Source organism: Manis javanica, chromosome 1, assembly GCF_040802235.1.
Source record: "Manis javanica isolate MJ-LG chromosome 1, MJ_LKY, whole genome shotgun sequence".
Taxonomy (NCBI): Eukaryota; Metazoa; Chordata; class Mammalia; order Pholidota; family Manidae; genus Manis; species Manis javanica.
In genome coordinates, this window is record NC_133156.1 from 121206981 (window position 1) to 121222350 (window position 15370).

The 15370-nt window shown below is 34.8% G+C and overlaps 1 protein-coding gene across 2 annotated transcripts in view; it reads right to left on the reverse strand.

Annotated features, from left to right (window-relative positions):
- The window catches only part of WDR70 (WD repeat domain 70), a 377617-nt gene that overhangs the window by 114925 nt on the left and 247322 nt on the right, over positions 1–15370 (reverse strand). The gene's annotated exons all lie outside the window — the stretch shown is intronic.

Consider the following 15370-nt stretch of genomic DNA (forward strand, 5'->3'; position numbering starts at 1 on the left):
GAGTTAGAATGAGTCTTACTATAAATAATTTGGGGCAGTAACTTTAAAAATACTTCTGAATTAGGATATGATCCTTGCATTATTTTGTAGGATAGAACTGAAAGCCACAAAAACTCTAATAAGGAACAAAACTGGTAAATATTTAAAATATTCTGATTTGCTGAGGTTTAACAGAATTTTGCAATGTTCTTCAATTTGGGTCTTACATATAAAAATAAGTGTTTCCGAGACATTTTAAGAAATGTGGTAAATTATTAAGGCTTGGGTAACTAGTACAAGAAAGAGAAAAAAAACAATGGGAGAAGTCACTGCGGCACCAAGAATTCTGGAGTTCAAATCATCACTGGTTGTATCACTGACTTCTCTAGTTGCAATGAATCAAAGAGTATGTTAAAAGAGAATGCATACAGACCAGAGAACTGTTCACATTTTTGGCTCAGACATTACTTTCTGTACATAAAAGCCCTACTAGTAGTTCTATGGAGTGGACATTTAACATTTACTATTTTGTTTATAATGGCTACAGCAGTAATGTTTGGCCTTGTCAGCTTACAAAGTAAATCATAACTGTCCTGAAGCTGAGAAACAAGTCTCAGGAAATATCCTCCTAGAGAAAGCATCCCTTATATAGGCTTTCTAGAGACTACAGTCATCCTGCAGAGTTTGACCTTCATAGACAACATAACAGCCCTATCTAGACAACTGCAAAGGACCTTAATTGTGCAATAGAAGATGCAAAAAGTCTTTTTTTTTTAAGAATTAGAGAACATTAATTCCATATTGCCAATTGGTACATGATAACAATAAAAGTAAAGTAAACCATTCAAAATTGGCTAAAACAACACAAAATCAAAGCAGGTTTTCATGTAACCTAAATTCTCAACTCCTCAATAGCCTACTTACCATCAGAAACTCACACACCATGAAAGGCAATAATCAAATGGGTTTTATGGAATCATTTCTCAAATTAAATTCTCTATATTATACCAGCTTGCAATTCTTTCAAAAGGCATACTTCTAAAAACTGCAACAACACTGCCTTTACATTAGATTTTATGCATTAGTCAATTCTAACTTTAAAAAACCTTCAGAATCCAAGTATCACCTCCACCACTACCACTCTTGTCCAGGAAACTACGTGGACATGTGCAATAGCCCGCCCCTAACCAGTCTCCTTGCTGCCACCATTTTCACCTTTTGGTTATTCTCCATGCAGAATAGCCAGTGTGTTTCTTATAAAAATTTAACTTGAATCACATTATTCTTCTCCTAAAATCTCTGTAATAACTTCCCATAACCATAGAGGAGCATCCGAACTCCTGTTACACTGCCTCCAAAGCCATGTCTGACTGACAGTCTCCCACCCCAACCTTTTCCCACTTCTTATTCATTCTTTCCTAGGAAGGACAGTAGCTTCTTAATCTGTCCTGTGATTATAGGAAAAATTAACTAACAATGCTTAGTTCAGCAATTCCCTTTTCCTTCTTAGATGCAATCTGCCTTAGGGAATAATTCTCTGCTTTTGGATGCCCTAAATCTTCAGGGGCAGCCTGGCTGGGTTCAGTGCTAGATGACACTGGGTAGACAAATATGGTTGGTAAAAAAAACCAGGAGTTAGTTAGCAGGCACTTTGACTTTCACCTCCTCCAACACCTGTAACAAAGGTAAATACTAGTCTTTATCTGTCATGCTGTAGTGATTAGTCTTTTCTTTTATTATTTTTTATTAAGTATATTGATATACAACATTATACTGGCTTCAAGTATACAACACAGTGATTCGACAGTTGTATACCTTATTAAATTCTCACCCCAACTAATGTAGTTACAATCTGTCAACAGAAAGATGTTACAGAACTACTGACTATATTCTCTTTGCTGTACTTTCATCCCTGTGCTAATTTATACTATGATTGGGATTCTGTGCCTCTTTATTCCCTTCACCTATTGCACCCACTCATCCCAGTACCTCCCTCATGGTAACCACCTATTGGTTCCATGTGTCTACTAGTTCACTGCTATTTTGTTCATTTTGTTTCATATTGCTTTGTTTTTAGATTCCACATGTTAAGTGAAATCATATGGTATTTGTCTTTTTTCACCTGGCTTATTTCACTTAGCACAATACCCTCTAAGTCCATCCATGCTGTCACAAACGGATTTCTTTCTTTTTATGGCCGAATTACTATTCCATGGATATATGTACCACATCTTATCCATTCACCTGTTGGTGGACACTTAGGTTGCTTCCACATCTTGGCTACTGTAAATAATGTGATAATAAACACAGGGGTGCTTATATCTCTGTAAATCAGAGATTTTGTTTCTTCGGGTAAATTCCTATACGTGGGATTACTGGGTCATACGGTATTGTCACTTTTAGCTTTTATAGCAACCTCCATACTGCTTTCCATAGTGACTGTACCAATTTACATTCCCACCAACAATGTAGGAAGATTGTCTTATTTTTTAATTTGTTTAAAACCTATGTAGGGAAAATAGGCACTAATTATTAAGGCTACTAAAAACCCCAGTTCACTGAAACAAACATATGTGCAAGGCACACACACCTTATTTGTGGGTACAGAAAACAATCTAGAATTGCTCATCTCTAGATAGTGTAGTTATAGGTAACTTATTCTCTACATATGCTTTTTTATTTTGGATGAATATTTTTACAAATAAAAATAGTTACTTTTATAATCAAAAAATTTTTGTCAAAATTAACTTTCTTTGGGGGCCATTAAATTGGGCAAAGATGGGCTGCAGGTTTTCAGAGGAAATCATAAGCTGTGTTTTGAATACATGTGTAATGAACTGGAGGTTTTTTAGTTCATGATTGATTTCCATTTTTTCTGTCCTAAATATCAATATATATCCATAAATATTCATGTAAGTTTTCTATTTCTACCATGTTTAGGGGAAATTTTTAATTTTTATAGTTTTACTTATGAGCTTAAATGTTTTAAGAATACTTTTAATCTCTGTAAGTAAATACTATGTCAACTCAAATTTAATTTTTCTTACAGCTTCCGTGAGCAACTTTCACTAGCACATGATCATGTAAAACTAAGAATTTTTCACCAGTTACATTTTTTTTCCTTCTGTATGTTAATGTCTATGCATTGAGGCAGTGCGTAAGTTTTGCCTTTCACAGGATACTGTGCAAAGTCTATTTCAAAATTAGAGTATGAAAGCCAGGATTTTTTTTTGATAATATTTAAATACCTAAGGTGCAGGTAAACTAAACCCTTAAAATTTAATTCAACAAATTTTATTAAGTTCCTACCACATATGCTTCACATATCAGTGGATCCAAAGTTAAGGAATGAAAAAAATCCTTGGCTCCAAAGAGTATATATATATAATAGTGACACATAAACTCCTTTGTCCTTAGCCAACTTTAGCAGGGCAAAAAATAACCTACTTCAACTATTCCCATATTCTAGTGGGAAGAGAACTCAGGATTTAAAGTTTCCCTGAAATGAAGTTTTGAAAAGATTATCATTTATTTTAAAAATAAGAATAAGGATAACCACTTTTTAAACAGCCTTATTAAAGTAAAACTTAATACTATAAATTTCATCCATTTTAAGTACACAATACAATGATTTTTAGTAAATTTGCTGAGTTGTGCAACCATCACCCCAATCTAGTTTTAGAATGTCTCCATCAAGATCATTCAGTTTTGAACCATAAAACAATGCAGCACAGTGATTAGAGCAAAGGCTCTACTGCAGACCGCCTTGCTCAAAAATTTACTAGCTGTGTGACCTCGGGCAAGTTGTTCAACCCTTCTCTGTTGTGCTTTAGTTTTATCATCTGAAATATGTGGTTAATGGTAGTATTTACTTCACAGTTATTGTTCTGAGAATCAAATGAATTAACACACAGAAATCACCTGGAACAGTAGCTGATACAAAGTAAGTGTTCAATATTATCTATTATTATATGCTTTAAAATTTATTTCTTGGAAAAAATAAGTTGAAAACACTATTGATGCAAATAAGCACCACTTCATACTGAAGGCTAAGTCACACAACCTGTAACACATTTATTTGATAAAAATGAAGACTGTAATTTAAAATTTAAGAACAGGAGTAACAATAACTAAAAATTAAACCAACTCAAGGTAAATCTATGCTGTTCTGAAAGCATCCATTTATTCAACAAATATTTATTGGGAGCACATACTCTATGTCAGGCTGTTTTTAGGTATAGGGTAACAGCAAAGAGGCAAAAAGTCCCTGACCTTATGAAGCTTGGGGGAGACTAAATGAGCAAGCAAATGAAAAATAAAAATAATCACAGTGATAATGTCAGGAAGCTAGACAGACATGAGTGGGTCCTGCCCTGTCCTGGACCACCTACCCACTTGTCACAAGATGGCAGAATATGCCCAAAACCCCTCCTATTCATGGTTCTCCTGCCTTATCAGGGCCAAACACGATGTGAAAAGCCCAAGAGAGGTTCCAGACAACAAAAACAATCAGCCACAGGCACACTAAGACCCAGAAGATGACCTGGAACTACCTCAGGGTTCATAATACCGTAATTATAATAAATTTACACTGCAGTTTTGCCCATTTCCCTACCACCACCATGGGTTTTGCTTGGGTGCTTATAGGTAAGCAACTAGGAAGGTTATATAACTGGAAACAGTCAATCAACATGTCAATTGAATGATGTAAGACATGGAGAGGGACTTCCCACCACTTTAAAAACCAACCTTAACCCCAATAATGGGGCCCTCGCTGGTTTTCAGATGGCCTACTCTCCACCCTTCTGGAAAGTATACTTTCACTTTGCTTAATAAACTCCTGATACTTAAGACTATTCTAAGTCTGTCTCTTGATTGAATTCTTTCCTTCAAGAAGACAAGAATGAGAAAACACAAGGCACTCAACAGTAAGAGTTACAAAGTCAATAAAACAAGACATGGGACAGATACAGGAAACCAAGGAAGGGCACTACTCTAGCCAGTAGTCTAGTCTAGCTCTAGAACAAGCCTTAGTAATCTATATTCTCTACCACCACTCAGCTCTTTGGTTCTTTGAGACAGCATTTTACCAGAGGCCAGAATGAGAAATTAGCAGCCACACCCAGGGGTCATAACCATGACAAAGGCCTACAGGCAGCAACGATAACAAGTATAAAGGCTGCAAGGTGGGACAAAGCTACAAATACAGTTGATCCTTGAACAACAAAGGTTTCAACTTCAAGGCACCACTTATACACAGATTTTTTTTCAATAAATGCATTGTAAAAGTTTTTGGAGATTTGTGACAATTTGAAAAAACTCACAAACTGTATAGCCTAGAAATACTGAAAAATTTAAGAATAAGTTAAGTATGTCATGAATGCATAAAATATATGGGTATTCTATTTTATCATTTACTACAATAAAATGCACACAAATCTTGTAAAAAGTTATAATTTATCTAAGCATACATGCCCACATAGTATACATGGACCCACATTCACAGTTGAGAAATGTAAACAGATGCAAAGATACAGGATTAAATCATAACTATAAAAAAAACTGTAGTACATACTGTACTACTGTAATTTCATAGCCACCTCCAGTGCTAATGCAGGAAGCTCAAATGTTATAACTGTCCTTTTAAAACACTGCGTGACACTGATCATCTCCATGAGAGTAGTGTGTCTCTCCAGTAAATTGCCTATTGTATTAAAAAGTGGTATCTTGCCATTCTCACATATTTTTCATCATGTTTACTGCACTGCCATAAACCTTGACTAATATCAGTGGATGCTTACAGAATGCCACTAGTAATGCTGGAAATGCTCCCAAGATCATGAAATTGCAGGACTGGACTGCATGGTATGTACCCCAGAGGGAGGTCTGCAGCTATTGTTGCCTGTCATTTCAATATAAATGAATCTAGCATAAGGGCCATTGTAAAAAAGAAAAAATGTGTGACACCATTGCTGCAGCTATGCCAGCAGGCATGAAAACCTTGCATTTTTTGTGAAACACCTTTTTAGCTAATATTAAAATGCAGCTTTTACATGGGTGTATAATTGCTTTAAGACATATCAATAGGCTCTAGTATGATTCTAGAAAAAACAGTCATTATATGACAAAGCAAAGGGAAGGTAAAGGATCTAAAGCTGGAGAATTTAATGCCAACAAAGGATGGTTTGATAATTTTAGAAAAAGGATGGGCTTTAAAAATATCAAGATAATAGGAAAAGCAGCTTCTGCCAATTATGAGGCAACAGATAAATTCCTAGATGCCATTAAGAAAATCATTGAGGAGAAAACGGTATCTGCTGAACAGGTTTTTAATGCAGACAAAAGTGCCCTATTCTGAAAAAAAAAAAAAAAAAAGCATACTACTTGTTCATTGTGGTATTCCTAGCACTTAGACCAGAGCAAATACTCAATAACTTCTGTGGAATGAATGTAATCTCTCTACCTTCTCTCCATCTGTCAGCCCCTCCTGCTCTTCATTTCCTTCCCTCTTATTCTGAGAGTCCATGGTCTTTCACATCTTGAACAACTATCTTACCAACATTCTAAATTACATCCCTCATTATCCTTCTATTACATGTTTCCTATTTTTCTCTCTCTGCAAATTTTTAGGATTTTCTCTATAACCCTGATGTCCTGAAAGTTCATGATGCATGTCTTGGCATTAAGTGTTTTTCATTCATTGTGCTGAGCACTTGATGACCTTTCCTATCTGGAATATTATGTTTATTCAGTTCTGAGATATTTTTGGAGGGGGGAAACAATTATTTCTTATCTAATTCCACCCTTCCTTTTCTATACTTTTTTTCTAGAACTTCCTATTCAAATACTGGACCCCAAATTGACTCTTTTACAAGGCTATCTTTTCTCTCTCATTGTGTTTTGTTCTACTTTCTAGGTGATTTCCATAACTACTTCTTTCAAAACACCTATGGATTTTCCCACTGGTATCATCTACTTATTTTCTAAAAGCTTTTCTGAACACTAAATGTTCAAAATTTTTGTAGTATTCTGAAATATTTTTCTTGGTTTCTTGGCTGCAATATTCTCTTTTCTCACTGAGAATATTAATTGTAAGATTTTTTTCTTGAAATTTTCTTCTGTTTCTTACATCATCTCTCTCTCTCTCTCTGTCTCTGCTCTGAATTACTCTGTTTGCTTTATTCTCTGTATTTTATGCTACAGGATTTCCTCAAATGTCTTGTGATCCTTACCTGTCTTTTAATATATGAGTAAGAAATGAAAAGAAGCTAATATGAAACTCTATGTTAGGGGTCAAAATCTTTCTGTAAAAGGCCATATAGTAAATATTTTAGGCTTTGAGGGACATATAGTCTGTTGAAACTACTCAGCTCTGCTATTGTAATGCAAAAGCAGCCATAGACAATACAAAAACTAATGAGTGAGGTTGTTTTAGTAAAATTATATTTATGGATGCTGAAATTTGAATTTCACATAATTTTCATGTGTCATGAAGTATTCTTCTTATTTTGATTTTTTAGAACAATTCTGATGGGCAGAATAATGCCCCCCAAGGATTTCTACATCCTAATCCTTGAAACCTGTGAATGCTATTTCACATGGCAAAGGGGAATTAAGATTCCAGATTGAACTAGCCATTGCTAATCAACTGATCTCAAAATAAGGAGATTATCCTGGATTATTTGAGTAGACCAATATAATCACAAGGATCTTTAAAAGTAGAAGAGGAAAACAGAAAAGAAGGTCACCATGTAGTAATGCGAAAACAGTGATCCACTCACTGTTGCTGGCCTTGAAAATGGAGGAAGAGGACCATAAGCCTAGGAATGCAGATGGCCTCTAGAAGCTGGAAAGGGAAAGGAAAAGGATGCTCCCCTGAAGCCTCCAGAAAGGAACACAGTCCTGCCAACACCTTGATTTTAGTCCAATAAGACTTCTAACCTACAGAACTGTAGGCTGATATATCTGTGTTAAGTAGCTAACATTAAGAAAATAATTTAACCATTTAAAAATGTAAAACCCATTCTCAGCTTGCTGGCCATACAAAACTACATGGTGGGCTACTTTTGGACCATAGTTTACTGACCCCTGGCATAGGCTCTTAAACCAAACTACCTGATATTGCATCCCAGTTTTGTCACTAACTAATTGTAATCTTTAGTAGGCAACTCAGCCTCTTTGTGTCTTGAGTTTCTCATCTGCAAAATTATGATAGTAACAATACTTACATAATAGAACTGCTGTAAGGATTAAATGAAATATTACATGTATAGTGCTTAAAATACTGCCTAGTCCACAGTAATAATAGCTTTTATAATAATAATAGAGGACCACTCTATGAAGATGCTCAACTTATCCCAGCTTTACCTGGAATACAGTCTCTCTAACAGGCACCCTATAAAAGTTATTCTTTAGTCTTCTGTAGGGGTAAGGAAAGGTAAGGGGAGAGCAGTGATCTGGTTGGACATAGTAGAAAGAGATCTGTAGGATAAATTCAGTTCATCTTTTTATAGGCTTCTCCCACCATCACTAAGGTTTCAGCTTTCTGTAGTTGGCTGTCAGTTGCTGCTCATGCATCTAGTTTTCAGCCACCAAAAGTGTTGAGAGTTTTCTCTTCTGCTGTCATCTCCTCCCTAATTCTTTTCCTTCATGTTGGTTTATCATTTTAAAAGTGCCCTTTCTGTCATTTTAGTGGGGTTTCAGGAAGGAGCAGAGCTGAATGAGTATGTTTAACTTATGTTTAACTGGAAGTCTTAAATTCAATTATTCTATTATTCTTGACTTCAAAAAACAATGATAATAATCCTCTGTATTTAGAAAAAAAACTTTTAACATATCTTTTTTTCAAAAGTCAGTATTTTTTCATTTAGAAAATGCTGCTTTCAACAGTATATGGCATTTTACAAGAACATTGCAAGTTAAAATTTTAAAGCTTTCATTAAAATGATTGACAAATTAGATCTTAATATCAGGGCCTGCAAGTAATTCTGCACAGCTGTAAGGATTATTTGTGTTTTCAATCAATGACATACTTTTTTGAAAAGTAAGCTTCAAAAAATATGCATGTTTAAAACACTAGTGAAAAATTTGTCAGATGTTTTTCTCCTGAATATTTGTAAAAAAACAGTAATTATAGTTCATATATCTACAGAGGCACAATAACCAATTGGTACATAACATTCTTATTTACTGATGGTGATTGTATTTTTATATGACTGGCTAGAGCAGGGATCTACATTCTTGTCTTCCTAAACCATGGATCACCAGGGAATTGATTAAACTCATAATTTTCATAGCCAGAGTTAAAAAGTATCCTGAGAACTAATTCACCATTTTACAAAAAGTGTAAATTGTCTAGGAACTAAAAAGGAAAAGGAGGAAGACCAACAGTTACTAAGAACCTCTCACATGCAAGTCCCATTCTGGGTGCTTTAAATACATTACCTACTATGATCCCCAAAATAACCTGACAAGGTAGAAATCATGCCCTCATTTCATGAATAAGAAAAACAAGTACAGTATGCTTAGGAAACTCAGGATGGAGCCACAGAATACCCTGAGTAATGTATAATATTATTGCATGTCTCAGGGGTCACTTACAAAATGTGCTATCTAACTATTATGCAATAGGCTTTTTGCTGTCCCTAAATATTTTCTAGACTGGTACTTTTAGGCCTAATGCAGTGACAAAATTAAACATTGCTGTTTTGTTTTGTTTTGTTTTGTTTTACAGAGATACAATATTTTTTTCTCAAAGGAAGATATGAGAAAATTTTTTCTTAATCACTTGATTTTTTAAATTGCTTTATAAATAAAACATCATATTACCCTCTGTAATATACTCCCTCCATCTTGTAGTCAATATTTTGCTGCTTTAACTAATATGGGGTAAAAGCTGTGAATTATTGTTAAATGATCAGTCTTTGCAAAAGAAGGGAGAAGACACCTGGAGAAGGGCATTAGCCTGGACTACAAGCACAGTCTTAGCCATTGGTATCACGTTTAAGTCATGAAAGCCTTTTGATGGCATCACTATAAGGAAAATAAAAGACTCAAACACTACAGAGAACTCAAAGAACTCTCCATGCATTATTCCCAAGATTAACAGCTGAAGTGGTATGTCACAAAAATTAATAATAAAAAATTTAAAGTAAAAGCAATTATTTTGGGTTGAAATAACCTCAAAGGAAAATTTTCAAGTGAATGATAAACAACTCCATAATGAAATATTTTCCAAAGTAAAATTATGCAACATCAAAATTGTCCAAGGAATGACAGATTTATCACACAAAATATTGGAAAAAAGGACAAACTTTTACATGATAACAGTATGTCAATGTGTTCTTTTAAAAATCTCCAAAAGAGATGAGAAAGATGAGACAAATATTAAGAACTCCTTTCAGAGTGGGGAAAAAAAGATGGCGGAGTAGGAAAGCAGGGCGGAAACCACACACACACACACACACACACACACACACATACACACACACACACACACCAAGTCAACAAATACAGCAAATTAAACTATCCTTGAAAGTGACCTAAGACTGCACAACATACCACATACACCTGGTGAAGAAGAGAAGAACACACAGAAACACAGAGAGGGTAAAATGGCAGGGCCATGATCCAACAGGACCCCAGCCCTTCTCCCATACCTGCCCACATTGCACTGGGTTCTGGGGAAGGAAAGAAATACCCAGGTCCAGGAAGTACAGAGCGCTCCTAACAAAAAAGAACCCCAGTAAGACAACACCAAGACATATAATAATTCAAATGACAAAGAGTAAGAATAAAGAAAAGATACTGAAAGCAGCCAGAGAGAAAAAAATTACTTATAAGGGAAGCCCTATCAGGCTATCAGCAGATTTCACAGCAGAAACTTTATAGGACAGCAGGGAGTGGCATGAAATATTTAATGTGTTGAAACAGAAGAACCTTTAACCAAGAAACCTCTCCTAGAAAGAATACCATTCAAAAACTGAAGGACATGTTAAAAATTTCCCAGATCAACGAAAACTGAAGGAATTCACCACCACTAAACCAGCATTACAGGATATGTTAAAGGGACTTCTGTTGATGGAAATGTTCTAAGCCTAAATAGTTTTCACCAGTGAAAATAAACCCACAGTAAAGGTAGTAAACAATTACTTACCAACCAAGTATGAAATTAAAACAAAAGTAGTAAAACCAACTATACACAAAATAATTCAAGGGATACACAAAAAATGCATCTAACACATAAAGTGTGGAGGAGGAAGAAGAAGAAAAAGGAAGTACTTTAAGATTGTGTTTCAAATAGAGCAATCAGCAACTTACTATAGACTGTTATGTAGTCAGGAAGCTATCCTGGAACCTTTGGTAACTACAAAACTAAATTCTAGGATAGATATGCAAAAAATTAAAAAAGAGAAATCCAATCACAACACTAAAGAAAACCATCAAGTAAGAGTATAAGAGAGCAAGAGTGTAAAAGAGGAAAAAAGGATCAGTGAAGAACTACAAAAACAACCAGAAACAATACAATGGCAATAAGTACATACCTGTCAATAACTACCTTAAATGTAAATGGACTGAATGCATCAATCAAAAGACATAGGGTAGCAGAATGAATAAACAAGACTCACCTATATGCTGCCTACAAGAGATGTTTCAGAACAAAGTCATATATAGACTGAAAGTGAAGGGATGGAAAAAGATATTTCATGCAAATAATGAGAAAAAAGCAGGAGTAGCAGTCCTTACATCGGACAAAGACTCCAAAGAAAGTAACAAGAGACAAAGAGGGACATTACATAATGATAAAGGGAAAATCCACCAAGAGGATATAACAATTACGAACATCTCTGCCCCCAACAAGGAGCACCTAAATGTGTAAAACAAATACTAACAGAACTAAAGGGGGGAAATAAGACTGCAACTCATTCAGATTAGAGGACTTTAACACATCTCTTATATCAATGGGCAGATCAACCAGACAGAAACTAAATAAGGAAACACAGGCACTAAAAACATTAGATCAGATGGACTTAACAGATATCTACAGAACATTCCACCCAAAATCAACAGGCTACACATTTTTCTCAAGTACACATAGAATATTCTGAGGAATAAATCACACACTAGGCCACAAAAAAGAGCCTTACTGAATTCAAAAAGATTGAAATTGTATAAAGCAACTTCTCAGACCACAATGGTATGAAATTAGAAATAAATCACATGAAAAAACACAAAACCCACCAACACATAGAGGCTAAACAACACGCTTCCAAATAATCAAGGGATTAATGAACAAATCAAAGTAGAAATTAAGCAATACACAGAGACAAATGAAAAAAAAATACAATTCAAAATTTGTATGATGCTGCAAAATTGGTTCTAAGAGGGAAGTACACAGCAAGACAGATGTACTTCAAGAAACAAGAACAGTCCCAAATAAACAGTCTAAACTCACAATTAAAGAAAGACAAAGAAGAACAAATGAAACCCAAAGTTAGTAGAAAGAGGACATAAGGATCAGAACAGAAATAAATAATACAGAGAAAAATTAAATAGAAGAAATCAATGAAACCAAGAGCTGCTTCTTTGAAAAGATAAACAAAATAAACAAACCCCTAACCAGACAAAAGAGTGATACACAAATAAATTAAATCAGAACTGAAAAAAGAATAGTCACAATGGATACCACAGAAATACAAGGAACACAGAAATACAAATTAGAGAACTGTATGAAATCAATGAAAAATTATAAGCCAATAAATTAGACAACCTAGAAGAAATGGACAAATTCCTAGAAATATACAACCTTCCAAGACTGACCCAAGAAGAAGCAGAAGATATGAACAGATCAATTACAAGTAATGAAACTGAACTGGTCATCAGAACATTCCAAGAAACAGAAGTCCAGGACCAGATGGCTTCACAGGTGAACTTTACCAAACATTTAAAGAACACCTAATATTCGTCCTTAAAGTATTCCAAAAAATAGAAGCCTCATTCTAGGAGGCCAGCATCCTGACAACATAAAAATAAAGACAACATAAAAAAAGGAAGTATAGATCAATATCCCTGATGAACAAAGATGCAAAAATCCTCAACAAAATATTAGCAAACCAAATTGAAAAACACATCAAAAGGATCATCCATCACAACCAAGTAGGATTTATTCTGGGATGAAAGGATGGTACAACATTTGTAAATCAATTAATATGATAACCACATTAACAAAAAGAAGAATAAGAATTGTATGATCATCTCAAGAGATGCTGAAAAAGCATCTGACAAAATTCAACATTCACTAATAATAAAAATTCTCAACAAAATGGGTATAGAGGGTACATACTTCAACATAATAAAGGTCATACACAACAAACACACAGCTAACACCATAATAGCAAAAAACTGAAAACTTTTCCACTAAGATCAGGAAGAAGAGAATGATGTCTACTCTCACCACTTTTATTAAACATAGCACTATATGTTCTATCCATGGCAATCAGAAAAGATACAGAGATAAAAGGCATCTAAATTAGTAAGGAAGAAGTTTAATTGTCACTATTTGCAGATGACATATTATACACAGAAAACCCTAAAGAATCTACCAAAAACCTATTAGAACTAATAGCTGGATTCAGCAAAGCTGCAGGATACAAAATTAATACACAGAAATCTGTTGCATTCCTGTATACTAAAAAGACCTAGCAGAAAGAGAAAATAGGAAAACAATTTCATTTACAATTGTATTATGTAAATTTTTTAACTCCATTATGTAAAAAATAATACAATGCCACAGAATAAACCTAACCAAGGAGGCGAAAGACCTGTACTCTGAAAACTATAAGACACTCATGTGAGAAATTAAAGAAGACACCAATAAATGGACATCTATCCCATGATCATGAAAAGGAAGCATAAATACTGTCAAAATGGCCAACCTGCCCAAAGCAATTTGCAGATTCAATGCAATAACAAAATACCAAAAGCACGTTTCAATAAACTTGAGCAAATAATACTAAAATTCATACGGAATCACAAAAGACCCCAAATAGCCAAACAAAATCCTGAGAAAGAAGAACAGAGCTGGGGATATGCTCCCTGACTTCAAGTTTTACTACAAAGCTACAGTAATCAAAATAGTATGGTACAGGCCCAAGAAGAGATGCAGAGATCAATGGAATAGAGAGCCCAGATATGAACCCACACATACACAGTCAATTAATATACAATAAAGGAGCCATGAATATACAATGGTGAAAAGACAGTCTCTTCAACAACTGGTGTTGGCAAAACTGGACAGTTACATGGAAGAGAATGAAACTGGATTATTGTCTAACTCCATACTCAAAAGTAAAGTCGAAATGGCTCAAAGACCTTAATTTAAGACATGAAACCATAGAACTCTTAAAAGAAAACATAGGCAAAATCTCTTGAACAAAAGCATGAGCAATTTTTTCCTGGACACATCTCCTCGGGCAAAGGAAACAACAAAAATGAACAAGTGGAACTACATCAAACTTAAAAAGCTTCTGTAGAGCAAAGGACACCATCAGCAGTACAAAAGGCAACCTACAGTATGGGAATATATATTCATAAATGACTTATCCAATAAGGGGTTAACATCCAAAATATATAAAGAACTCATATGCCTCAACACTCAAAAAACAAATAAACTGGTTAAAAAATGGACAAAGAACCTGAACAGACATTTCTCCAAGAACAAATATAGATGGCCAACAGGCATATGAAAAGATGCTCCATATCACTAATTATCAGGGAAATGCAAATTAAAACCACAATGAGATATCACCTCATACCAGTCAGAATGGTCACTATCCAAAAGTCAAGAAATAACAAGTATCAGCAAAGTGTAAAAAAGGGAACCCTCCCACACTGTTGGTAGGAATGTAAATTCGTGCAGCCACTGTGGAAAGCAATGTGGAGGTTCCTCAAAAATCTAAAGATAGAAATACCATATGACCAAGTACTCCCACTTCTAGGAATTTACCTGAAGGAAACAAAACCCCTGATTTGAAAAGATATATGAACCCCTATTTTTACTGCCACATTATTTAACTGTAGCCAAGATAAGGAAGCAACCTAAGTGTCCATCAATAGATGAATGGATAAAGAAGATGTGGCACATATACAAAATGGAATATTATTCAGCCATAAAAAGGAGATAAATCCTGCTGTTTGCAACAACATGGATAGACCTAGAGGGTATTATGCTAAGTGAAATAAGCCAGGTGGAGAAAGACAAATACCATATGATTTTACTTATTTGTGGAACCTAAAAACAAAACAAAACAAAATGAAGAAAATAGCAGTAGATTCACAGACAGTGAGAAGTGACTGGTGATTACCATGGGAGAGGGGTTGGGGTAGGTGGGTT